Consider the following 13992-nt stretch of genomic DNA (forward strand, 5'->3'; position numbering starts at 1 on the left):
CACTGCTCATTACTGCTGCTGTCTGTGGGTCAGGGCCTCAGCTAGATTCTCATACATCCCAAACCAGCGACCTCCCCTTGAGGCTATAGTGTGTGAGCACACTTTCCCTCTCAGCTTTCCCAACAAAAACCTTTGTGGAAGCAGTTATGTCTCTGAAAATTGTTGTTTTGGCTTAGATGAAGCAGCGTATTTCAATGAAATTTCATTTAGCTGAGAATGTTCCGACCCGCTCTAATTACAGACCTGTGTTTTAAGCTGGTTATGGCTTTGCCAAGCATTAATGGGTTGGGCTGAAACTTTCCATGGTTGTTCTCTGCCTTAGGCTGACTCCTTTGAAGGCAAAGGTTTAACCATTTTGTAAGCTAGAAAAACTGGGGCTGTCCCACCAATGGGCAAGGATCACTCTCATACCTCTGGGGTTTGGAGGAGGACCTTCAAATTTGACAGGGAGAAGACCTGATGCACTGAAATATCTTTAGCAGTTCTCAAGGAAATTATTTTGAGTTTAGCTTTCGACAGTGTGCATCTGTAAGGCAGCAAAATTTGTAGGACACCTAGCTGATAATTTTGTTCAGTTGCCTCAACACTGATCAAACTCAGCCTCCACAGAATTACCTCATGGCCTGGAGTGCAAAGGATGATGCCTTGCCCCCTTGTCCTGGGAGGTGAGGGAAATGAGGATTTCCAGCACTCCCATTTTCCGAATGGTACAGGAAGAAATTTCTCACAAAAATTCTGAAAATAGAAATTCAGTTGAAATTGAGCTGTCATGGCTCATGGATGAGGAGTTCTCCAGAGAGCCATTGTTTTATCAGTAGAGCACTGTCTCAGAGAAAGGGGCTTTTTCTTCCTTCTCTAGTTTCTGCTGTGACCACAACTCAGTGTCCTGTGGTAGATTGAGTCATCCCAGCCTGTACTATAAATATCAATAAAGTAAGATTGCAGCACACTTTGTGCAACAAGATTTTAATCTTCTGCCCTTTTCACCCCTTCCCTTAAGATTATGAAAGAGTTTTAATGAGGAAATGTTTGACATTTGAAATTACCCAGCCTAAGACAAGAAGAAAAAAGTTACTGATGTGTCTTCCATATTTATTATAACAAGTGACTTTTGTTCACAAGCACAGGATCAGGAAGCTGCATTTAGTAAAATGTTTAACTAACATTTTTAACATTACCATGAACGATGTAATTCATTCACAGAAAGTGAAAGAACATTCAGATCTCCCTGGGGCACTGCTTTACCAAAATAAAGGGTAATCTACTACTTCTGTAAGTTATAATTTGGTGTGTCCTCCTCCAGTTAGGACTTTCAGGAATCCACTTATCAAAGGCAGCATTTCACCTGCAGCTCTGAAATCCTGACAAATGAGCCCCCAGTTCCTCATTTCCCAGAACCCAAATAAAATCTTTCTGAGGTAATGACTCATAAAATGCCTTACATCAGTCTCAGCAATGAACTATTTTTTTTTCACTTGCTGTGGCCATTCATTTCAGCTTCACAAAACATCTTTTTTTGCACTTTTCACAGGGCTGCCTCATCCAGTTATGTCAGGGAGCTCCAGGCAGGAAAAATCCCTGCTGGCAGCAGGCCACAGTGCTGGGGAGGGCTGGTTGTGGCTCTGTCTGCACCAGAATTTTGCCAGGCTGGCCTTTTACGTGAGGGGCACCAGGAAAGGCTGGCTGGGTGATGGAGACTGAAGCTGATCTTCTGCAGCCTCATTCTTGGGTGGATGAAGGACCAGCTTGGGGTCAGGCAGGCAATCAAATTTATTTAATTGGGTCATGGAGTCATAGAATCATACAGTGGTCTGGATTGAGAGGGACTTTAAAGATTATTTAGTTTCATCCCCTGTCATGGGGACACCTCACACTATCCCAGGTTGCTCCAAGACCTGTCCAGCCTGGTCTTGGACACTTCCAGGGCTCCAGGGGCAGCCACAGCTTCTCTGGGCACCCTGTGCCAGGGCCTCACTACCCTGAAATGAAAGCAAAACTGATATTTTCCATACATTTTTCCTCACTGCACGTCTAGCATCTCTGGCACTGTCTTTTTATGTGCAAAAATTTCGATTTTAATTTTTTTTGTTGTTTTTCTCCAGTTGGAAAATTGAAAAACAGCTGAATATTTTGGATTGGGTCCTCGGACTGGAAGTGGTTGTCTGACATCAATCTGCATCACCTGCTGTATTGTATGATGGCAGCTAAGAATAAAAATCTCTACTATTTCCGCCTGAGGAGTGGGCAAAATAGTAGCGACTATTCCATCTATTCCATCCTCTGATATTTTTTTTCCCCTGTGTGTTTTGACACCTTTTCATGCCAGCTTTTCTCCTCTGGACTCTGGAAGCTGCTAAGTATCAGGATTTCAACAACTGCCTTCTGTCTAGGCTCTCACTCTGCTTATCTTGCCCAGCTCTGGTTCATGTATGTTCTCACACCTTAGCACAATTTTCACAGAGAAGCTATGCCAAGATCACACATCTGTGTTGAACCAAGCAGCACATTGGACTGCAGGCTGCTAAAAGTCTGGGTATAATTCACCCCAAGTACAGTTCCCATGAGAGATGTGGAAGGGGTTTCTGTGTTAAAATTGTCAAAAAAGTTTCAGGCACAAAAGAAATATTTATCCATCTGCTCTGGTTTGGAATGATAAGCTGACTGCCCCATGCAAGAATGAAAGTTTAGATTTTTCATTTACCTCTTTTTTAAATCACTATGAAATATTTGTGACTTGTTGTCTTTTAAGGATTTATAGATCATGCACTCAGAACAACAAAAAGTGCATATTTATTACTCTATCCCACAACTGAAACATGTTTTCAAGTTACGATTTATCTCCTTAGAAAGGTGCCCCTGCATCACTAAACCTGAGTGAGGTGGGGAACGTGTTGACACAGGATGTGGAAAAGGCTGAGGTACTGAATTCCTTCTTCACACCAGTTTTTAGTACCAAGATTGGAATTCATCAATCCCAGGCCCTAAAGAGCAGGGGATAATTTGTAGGAAGGAAAATTTACCTTTGGGGGAAGATGACCAGGTCAGGGAATACCAAAGGAAGCTGGACAAATGTAAATCCATGGGCCCTGACAGGATGTACACACTGGGAGACCTCACTGATGTCATCATGAGACTGCCCTTGGCAATCCTTGAATGATTGTGGTGACTGGAGGAACTGGAGCAGGGCCAGCATCACTCCTGCCTTCACTGAGGGCAAGGAGCACCCAGGGAACAACAGGCTCAGCATCACCTCAGTTCCTGGAAGGGTGATGGAATAATTCATCCTGGAAACCATTTACAGGAAGGACGGGAAAGTCATAACTGGTCAGCATGAATTCACCACGGGGATGTCATGCTTGACAAACCTGATAATCTTCCATAATGAAATGCCTGGCTTGCTGATTTCTCCTCCCTTCTGCCCTCTGCTTCCATTTCCTTCCATGCACAGATATTTTTCATGCTCACTGTATCCCCTGAATCACTTTTTCTCCTACTCTGTCTCCCAATTAGCTCCATTCCTCCAGAGCCAAGTAATTACTTTGTACCATATTCTTCATTTTTCCCCACAGCGTTGGAATATGCAATGCAAACTATTCCTTGGCTCTTGTTTAACAAATGGAGACTTCTTATTCATTCCAATTTGTTCCTACTAATCATTCCTTTTAACAGTCTTTTGACAATAAACCCAGCAAAAAATAGTAAAATCTGCTTTAATGTTTGTACTCCACACAGTATCAACCAATTCTGTGGCCATTGCAAGGCTGAGGGAGCTGTGGGGCTCAGCCTGGAGAAGACGAGGCTCAGGTGGGACCTTCTCCCTCTCCACAGCTCTCTGGCAGGAGGGTGCAGGCAGGGAAGGATCATACCATTTCAAAAAGATTCAGTTCCATATTAAACCTGTGGGAAAAAACATTGCTTTATTTATTTTTTTTTATGGTCAAAATACTTGAGAGAATTTCTATTTACATTAAACACAGAGAAAAGTGGGATGGAGAAAAGGGTGAGGAATGAGCTTGTGCTGTTCCATTGCAGTAGTGATTGTCAAAATTATGTAATCCTTCACAGGGTGGAAACTCCCTTCTTTTTTACAGGACAGCTCCTTCTGAAAATCTGGTGCTAACTTTAGTGATGGATACTTATTTCCAAGTCCTTGCTGACCTAAAGTGGAATCATAATATTGCATAACTTCTACTTCTGTGGTTCAGCAGAACCAAAGATAACCCCATTATTTCCTTTATTAAAAGTGAAGTTATTAACAGGAACAAGAAAACCTTTTAAGATACAGAATTATCTTTTAAGAACAGCATTAATCCATCAGGTTTCTACAAATGTAACCTTCCCAAATGAAAGTGGTTAAACATAGTGGATTGGTGAGGGTGATGAGATGTAACTTCATACAAATCCTTAGGTCAGTGTTGGTTTACAATGGACAAATATCTGATCCCTTTTGTTTTTTTCCTGATTCTCTTATTTTTCCATGCTTATTTGCTTTCTCGTTTTGTGATTCCTCATTAGCTGGTTAATCCAGCCCAAATTCTTTGGTGACAGAACATGAACTGTGAACTCATTGTGAAGAAAACATATATATCCTCCTTGCTGCACTCTAAAACTTTGCAGTTCTCAGATATGTCATGGGAAACCCTGATTTAAGTTGGGATCTAAGAACTTTGCATAGCTCATGATGGCTTTTTGAGCAAGGGTTAATTTTTCCAGTTTTCAATATTTCTTAGCCCTATTTTGCTTTTGTAGGACTGGGAAATGATTGATCTGGAGCTGATAGAGTGACAAGAGCCTGGGCTGAAATGTGAAGCTGTATTTTCAGCTGAGCCTCTTCGTAAGGCAGCTCTTTGCCCCCTGCTATTATCTCATATTGTACCAACACCACAAGTTACTGTGCAGTAGCAATTGTGGCTTCCAGAGCATCCATCATGGATTTACCACACACTTAGCACAAAACTGCACATTGGATTTTGTGGTGATCCAGTGAGTAAATCACCCAGCCAGGCTGTGTGGAAAATGAGCGCTGTGTCCCAGAAGCAGAGAACGCCTTTTTAAGGAAAAGAGACAGTCTGGGGAGTTCCACACTCCTCCAGGATGGTTCTTTTCTCTTTTTGCATCCTTCTCCACTTTACCTACCCAAGAACTTCCTGGAGGTGAGGTCTGTCATCCGTACTTCTCACCCAGGCCCTTTCATACAGGCCACTGAGCCAGTTTGCTGTCAGTGCAAAACATATCTGAATTTTAATGTTTCTCTCTAAATCTAACATGAAACAGCTGTTCTAATGAAAATATACTTATCTGGCTTCACCTAGAAAATTCAAGTATTTTTTAATTTTAAAGCACAGCAGTAGAGATGTTCTCTAAAACGCTAGGGAGAAAGATCCAAACTCTCCTGGGCAGAAAGCTGAGTTTATCTGGTTGGATATGTTTGGTGTAAGGTGAGGTTCTAGCTCATCTCTGAGGAAGTTCAGGGGATTTCATGGGAACAGCTGGGGATTGATGTAGGGTCTTTCCATGCAGCTCTTTCAGGGGACTCCAGCAGCTACCTGAGGTCATGGTGGTTAAATTCATACCTATAAACATTTACAAACACCACACTGGCACCACGATGTGGGGATTATCAGCTGCCATCTCATCTTCTAGCCATTATGACAAATAACAACAAAATTATTTGAGTTATCATCACTCTATCTCATTTTTGCAAATATATTGCCCCAAATTCTGGCTACAGATAGTGCAGCCAAAGGGATTTTGTGTCTGTTTTGGAGAGAGGGTTTAGATCAACTATGTAAAAGTAAACTGATAGCTTCAATTATTAAATGCAAGTACTTGGCCAGGCTTTAGTGAAGGAGGCCATTAAAGTTTCTGAGATATTTTTTATTTTGGTTACCAAATCCTGTTTCCAAGAGCCAGTGTCTGAATTCTGTTAAAGCAGGACTTTCCATCATTTTCCATTAAAGAAAAAAAGTCTGGATTGGGAATTATTACCACTGCATCAGGCTTCTGCCAAAGCCTCTGCTTGGACTGCACAGCTGCCTTTAAGATGTTTGAAAAGTCAGTCCTTCCCTGGTATATCTGAAATCGCTCCCTTTTCAAATAAGGCTCATTTTCCTTTTGGAAAGGTGGCAGGAGAACTGCTAAATATGAAAGGCTAGGCTGTAGGATTGGCTATAATAAATTATTTGAATGCCTTTAATGGGGTTTTAGTGGGATTTAAGGTTCTGAAGTACAATACCAAAATGCCACTTCCTCCACTCCAAGATCACTGTTTTGTGCCCTGCCCTCTTTCTTTGGCATAAAGGTGGCTCTTCCCTCCCCACAGGTTTGGGCCATGGGACAAGGAGGGGAAGAGGATGTGAGGGGGGACAGGGTTGTGAAGTGTTACATCTGTCCTTTATTGTAGCACCAGTCTCCCCACCTTAGGACACCCCTTGGGAGACTCCAATTGATGTCAGCACCAAAAATATGAAATTTAAACCACATCCCCACCATATTAAGAGACAGCAAAGGTGGTTAGAACCACCATTGAAACCTCACTGGGAAATTAAACCTGGAGGATTTCTTGGTAGCCTGAGAGAAAGCTGTGGGATGAAACAAAGGGATAATGTTGGATAAGGGCAGCAAAAGAAGCCACTCAGCTCTGCTCAAGTTTTTCTATTCTATTTTGCAAAGAGACTTTAGACAAATGACTTTTTTCTGAACACATGGTGGCAAGTATAACCTTATCAGAGATATCAGAGATATCAGAGGAGCCTGACAGACCTGATTGCAAACTGAATTGTTTTTTTCTTTTTTATTTTCCAGAGTCACTTAGTTTGCCCAGCTAAACACAAAACAAATTTTATAGCTGGTGGATTTGTTTCAGCTGACATTTTGTTAACAAGTCAGAGATCCCAGGTTGATTACTCTGTAAAATATTGAAATATAGTGCTGATGGAATATGAGAAAATAGGTTATGCATCAAAAACACCTCAGGCAATATAAAAAGAAGAAAATTATTAAAATTACACATTTATAATTTTGCCTCTCCTCATTCACCCTTCCTATCTTGAGTTTTTCCTGGACTGTGTTCTGTTCTTTTTTCATTTGTTGTACAGCAGAAAAGACACTGATGGTGTCTGTACCCTCACAGAGCCAAACCCTCATCTGCAGGTGAGGCCTCCAACACAGATTAATGATGTCTTTTCTTAAATTACATATTTGCAATGTATGTAATCTGCTCTTTATTTCCTGCATTTATCTTTCCTAATGCTTCCCTTTTGATACCAAGATGATCACTTTCACAATGCTCTTAATGCAACCTAAAATTATGATTTCATTTTATATTATGGCTAAAAGAAATGGTTTGCCATTCCAGAGTGTGAGATGGCCAGGAAACATTTTTGGGATTTGTAGATACTTAGGATCTTTGAAGAATTACTCACCTTAAGTGAGGAATTAAAGCCTTTATTTTTTTCCCCCTAAAGCATGACCCTTTTCTGTGTAGAAGAGATGTCTTAAAGATTATTTTTTCATTATTATTGCTCACTTTTAACTAAACATGAGTTTCCTATGGGAGCTGTATGTAAACTTGGCTAGTCAGGAAATATTCACAGAGTATATCTGAGAAATAGCCTCAGAGTACAGCATGTGGTGCTAAAAGATCTCTATTAAAATCTTCAGTTTATTAAAGTGGAAAAGGGTAGGAGATTTTCACACCTTGAAAGTTATTATATCATTTAATTTCAAAATAACCCCATCAAGATCTTGTATTTCTTATTGTGAAACTGTCCATGTGTCATTGTCATCTCAGTGCTGATAATTCAGTTGTAATTTTATTGTTTAGGTAATTCCACTCCTGTTTTAATTCAGTAAATTTAATTCACTCTGCTGGGCACTCTCTCTGTTGAGGAGGACAGAAGCATCACATCACATCTTTGAAAACAGTTTAGAATTGTATATTTGAGATTAATGTGAAAAAGAAACTTTTTGGGGAATTCCAAGTTGAAATATTTCAGTCAAGGAAAACAATTCTTTATTTTTGAATATATCTCCCCATGGTTTTTTAGCATCCTGGTGGATTTAGGGGTAATTTGGTGTGTTCAGCAGCAACATAAAGATGTGAAATTCAGAGTTAATTGGAGAGTTAATGCTTTGACTGACAAACTTGCTAAAGATGCTGCTTGGAAAATATCTCCCACTGCTCGGCTTTACTTCTTCACTTTCTAAAGGAGTAAAACTGAAATAAATTCATCCAGTTAAAATCTGAGTGTTTTGAGGACAATGATACAATTCAGTGCCTTCCCAGGTGTAAGTACTTATTTCCTGTGCACAACTTTGAGAGAATGAAATACAAAATTAGGTATTAACTAAAGGAAATAAGATATTTGTTTAGTGCTGTTGATGGCTTTGACAGGACCTTGCTCTGGGTTTCACAAAGTCTTCAACTTATTTCTACTCATTTATTTGTTGAGGTACCTGTGTGTCCTTATTTCCAGGTGTATCTCCAGTAGCTGTTCACAGACAGGGGTAGCCACAGCCACTCTTGGAAAATATCACGTGCCTTGCAGCTATTTGATCCTGTAATTGTGTACAAAAACTTGGATCCAGTGCTGATGCTGGGAATGTTTTACTGCTCGCTAAAGAGCACTTTGTGGCTGTGTTTTGATAGCCAGGTTTGTGTCCTGGAAATGTTCAGGGATTCTAGGAGGCCATCAGAACACGAATGTTATAGTATTTTTGTCAAGAAAAAGAGAAACATACTGGAGGCTAGTGAAGCAAGTGAGACATCCATAGGTAATAATCATCAATAATAAAAGAACATCTCTGGAATTAAACTCATAGAGTAAAATGGTGGATGTCAGTTTTAATTCACTTTCATCAGCTAGAAGAAATCAGATGAAGGTGCACGACTCCCATGATGAAGTTTAGCAAAAAAAAAATCACATTTTTTAATTCTAGAACACCCACATCTTTATATGGCCAGTGTCACACATTTTTCTCTCTTGCAATACTGCAAGGAGTCCAACTACTCTAGATGAGAAACCACTGAACAGTTCATTGTACAGAACAACATTCTGTACTGAGAAACAGAGGTTTAAACAGAACAGTGTTCATTTTGTCACCATAGATGTCAAGATGAATTTGCAGTTCAGGACTTCTGGGAAAAAACACTTCACACTTGCATTCTAGTTGACAAATACTTGAATATCTTTTAAAAGTCTGGCTTATTTAACATTCAGACATCTTATGTACCAGAATAAATTATTTATTCTGATAATCATACAGTTCTTTATGAACTTTCTAATGAAATTATTTATCTGGAGCACCGGGCATTAATAATGAACATACATTGCTGTAGAACTAAATTTTACAGAGAATGTATGAAACAATCTGTGGGGAAGGCAGAAGAACTCAGACTGTCTGAGGGTTTTTAAACTGTCACAGAGCTTTAGCTTAAGACTCCTGTTACTCTGCTGAATGTTCCCTTCTGGGATGAAACAGGAGTGTTTTACACTTGTTACAAGTTTTTATAGTTAATATTCTTTAAATTGCTGAAGGCTGCAGTAATAAATCCTTCATTCCCACCCAATTTATGCATCTTCTGTTCTACCCTCATTTCTGCACTACTCTCATCACTGTGGTACCTAAGTCTTTCCCAAATGATTTTTTAGTTGTTGTCACCTATCTTCTTCAAGGGAGGATATGTGTGCAGCAGAGTGATTATTTTGTTTTAATTATGGATCTCTCTCCTAATCCTTTTCTGAACACTTCAGATATTTTACATAAACAAATCTATTTTTAAAAGGAATTAATCTAAAATATGGATGTATTTTTGGTCTGGTTTTATAATATTATTTTTTTTCACTACAGCTTGCACTTCACAGTTGTTGAGGAAATTTCAGAGCATACCATTCATGCATATGGAACCTGCCTCCTTCTACCAGACTGTTTCTGATGTTTTAAGTTACACTACACTTAGCTACTCAGGAAGGTATTTTGGCATTGTGTTGGCTGGTTCCTGTTTAAAATAAAACACTGTTGTTCAGGACTTGTATTTTCCACTTTAAGAGCATAAATATTAAAATCAAATAAATTCTTGCTTTCCTAAACAATATTTTATAAGCAAATATATAAAAATACCCTCTGAGATTACTGACACTGCTCTTACTGAGGGTGAAACGTGAGCCTTTTATTAGAAGAGTTAATGTAGAACATTGGCATTAATTAGATAATATTTTTAAGCTTTTTTTTCCAGAGTTATGCAATATTCCATAACTTCCCAGCTAATTTCCAGCCTCCTTGTCAATACCTCCCTTAGGTAAAGCACTGCTTTGGCTTGTCATTTCCCAGTGGCTTGAGAGCTTTTCTGCTTTGGCTTTGGTCTAAGGAAACTCTGCTGTGGTTTGAATGATTCCTACTCCTTTTATTGTTCTCAGCCTGTTTTTCCCCTGCTGTTTCTGTCTGTCTCTCCTCACCCCATCTCTCAAAAGCCTCCCCCAGCAGGTGTAGCTTGGGCCATCCTTGAATTTCTCTCTTCTCATCTTTATTGGGTATTACCACACTGGTTCAGCCTTTTCCATTTGTCCATCTGTCTTGGTTGTGAACTGCAGATGAGTTTTAGCCTTTTCCATTTGTCCATCTGTCTTGGTTGTGAACTGCAGATAACTTTTTGCATATTTCTGCATTCCTGATTTGATTCCTCTCACATCCTCCTACCCTTGTCCCTCGTCCCCCATCCCCAAACAATCCAGGTTTTGAAAACCTGGGGTGAGCGTGTTACACTCTGTAATCTCTGGTAATTTATAGCAGAATCTAATCCCTTCCCTCTCTGTGGTTCCTGGCTGTACCCTAATAATAATAAGTTATTGAATGCTTTAGACAGCTAAGCAATCTGGTTTGGCTTTTCCAGATCTGTGTTTCAGTGCTCGAAACCCATGTGATTTTGTTTTCCCCCTGTCACATGTGTGTCCATTTGCTTGTCTTGCTCTGTTTCCTGAACTCTGCCATTCTCACTCTTTCCCCAGCACTGAAAGCCTTTCCATGCCCTCCACACTTCTGGAATTCTCCTTTCCTGATTTACCTGCCCTCTCAGAGGACACAGAGCAGCTCAGCTCAGCCCAGCTGGGAGATCCCACATGAGGCTGCAGGGGTGTGTGGTGTTCACAGCCCAGAACTGGGGTCTCTTTCCAGGGTTATTCCCTCTGTGGTGACAAATACAGGACTGAATTCCCTGGCTGCTCAAAGGTTTTCTAGTCAGGAGATTAGCCCACAAAGTCACTGCAGGGGTTTCCCCTTAGAAGGGTAACTGTGATTTTGCAAGGCATGTCCTACAATGGAAAGTTTACTGGAATAGGAATTTACTTAACAAAGGAATGTGATTTTTTTAAAATTGTTTTTAGAATAAATACTTGGACCAGCAGACAGGCTATGGTAGGTGGAATGGTATCACTAAAATGTGCTGATATTGAAGATTGGGCTCAAATGCTGCTTCCTCCTGTGAGGCAGAAGTGGTTTTCTAGATTTTTAACCCATAAAATTTCTTGTTGAACCAATCATTCCCTACTGGCAACTGCAAAAAATTCTAGAGAAATGAGAATTTTTTCCAAGGTGGTGTAAAAACAATAAATTTCAGACATTGCAATGTCATGTTTATTGATATTTTTAGAGAGAGGGACTTCTCAGCCATTCTCTGAGGGATTATTTCAGAAGGTGAGTGGCATTCCAGCCCTTCTGCTATCCATACTGTGTATTTAAAACAAGACATTATTTGCAGAAATTCTACTTGTAAAATGGAACAGTGTTGAAAATGTGACTACTTGAAGAAGCCCTGCAGGCTCCTCAGGAGGATTGTCAGGTTAGCACAACGTGGTGGAGAGAGCCCAGGCCAGGGAGGTTATTCCAGCTCCTCAAAAAAGGGGAGAATTCTTGGTGGGGAGAGTCATTACCTAAGGAATGCAATGACAAAACAGCACAGTATTCCAGGCTAGTACTGGACATTTTGCAGGATCATAAAAATCTTGGCTTCCAGTCACGAGGGCCTTTAAGCAGCTGAATGATCCAACTACTTTCAAATGCTTAGCAGAACAAGTGCTTTCTTAGTGTTACATTAGGGTTTGGAAATCTAGCAAGCAAAACTAGGTGAAGTTCATTCAAATGAAAAAGAAAGTATGATATTTCTTTTTTTTTTTGGGTAGAGAGCTGTGTTCCTCTGTAAATGAGAGGATGGACAGGGACTTTAAAACTGTGCAAATAATTTCTGGCTTCATAGAAAGTCATTATTGTAATTCATAGTTTTAACACGGGCTCCTCTCAAAAAAGATTTGGAGATTACTGGATTATAAAAATTAACTGTTTGTTTTTTTGGGTGTTGGGTTGGTTTTTTTTAATAATTGGGTGGGAAATAATACTTGTTTTCATTCACATTGAAAAAAATTCATGTGTTTGTTCCAGTGACACTATTTTGCATCTGTTAAAATTTGAGATGGATTATTCATGTTGCTCACAGCAAATCTCTGTACAGTAGTAGAATCACTTGGAAAAGCTGATCCTGATTTTAAATGCTCGTTGCTCCAATGTGGCCATTACCTGGCCCTGCAAACACTTGAGTTATAGCACAGCTGAGGCTTTTTTTGGACAATTACTCCAAATTTTTAGGCAAGCTTTGATAACAGTTTGGCTGGACCAGCCTGCCAATCAGTTACAGACAACTCCCCCATTTAACATGAAGTCTAGAGAAATAAATGTGTGGTGGGTTTTTTTATTCATATTTAGGGTGTTGGATAAGCAGGATGGATTTCATGATGACAAACCAGAAGACAAGAATGCAGACCTACACGTGCCACTTCCTTCCTGACTCAACTTTTAAGGGCTCCTTCTAAAAAATCATGGATTTGCTGGTGTCAGTTTATCCCAAGCGGGGGAAGGGTGAGCAAGGTATGAACTTAAGGTATTTACATTTGAACACTAAGCAATTTCTGAAGAATGAGGTAGGAACTAGTTATTGCAAGAACTGTTATTTAGTTTAATTGATCCCAGCTGGGCCTGGAAGAGATTCCAGCCAAAAGCCTGGGGCTGCTTGCCAGGAGCCTGTCACATTTGATAGCTCACACTGCTCTGAACTTGGCTGAGAGGGGTCAGGAGCACAGCACAAGCCGAGCTCTCCTCCGCGGTATCCAGGCTCGCTCAGAAATGCAGAGAAGCTGCCAGCTGACTCGCAAGCCTCTCTCCCTTCAGCCTTGTTTGAAGAGGCCCCCGGGTTCTTGGAAGTGAGGGAGCCCAGCGCTGGGAAGCCACGGGAAGATGTTCCGCACATGGAGCCAGGGGCAGGCGCAGCTGCCGCGGGATCCTCCGGGCATCTGCAACCACCAAAGCCTCCCTGGTGCCTCTGACCTGGCAGCTGGAGCCAGGGGAAAGGTACACAGTGTGTGCAACACTGCTCATCCATCGCTGCTCTGAAACATCCCTGCGCCACAAATACTGCCTTCTTTTTAGGGTACCTCCCCCTCGGGTTTTTGTAGCTTTGTTAGAGATTAGGAAAGTTTGTGCAGCGTAATTTAGCATCATCCATCACAGAAAATATCCCATATTCATCACAGGAGCAGGCACCTTAAAATCTGATGAATTTTACATTGCTTTCCTTCCTTGATAACTACCTGAATGATAGGATAAACCAACAGTTTTGAAGGAATAGTAAATGTGCAGTTAAAGACAATTAATTTGCTATTGAATTACACCTTTCCTTGTGAACTCATGTGGTGAGTATAACTATGTTGTTTGAAAGAGCTAAGCAGGCACCTCTCTTTCCCATAGACATCTCTGGGGTTTCCTATGTCCATTTTATCTTTTTTTCTCTTTTCTGTCCATAACCACCATGGGAGAACTTTCTCAGCCTCTCCAGAAATGCATTTCCACTTTGCTTAAATAATTAAATATTCCTTGGACCGGAGGACTGGAACCTCTACAAAGGGCTTATTTTTTCCCCTTTTTCTTTATTCTTTGTTTCCCTGGTAC

Source organism: Pseudopodoces humilis, chromosome 2 (genome assembly GCF_049639895.1).
Source record: "Pseudopodoces humilis isolate 2021_Gansu_Grassland_sample_001 chromosome 2, ASM4963989v1, whole genome shotgun sequence".
NCBI lineage: Eukaryota > Metazoa > Chordata > Aves > Passeriformes > Paridae > Pseudopodoces > Pseudopodoces humilis.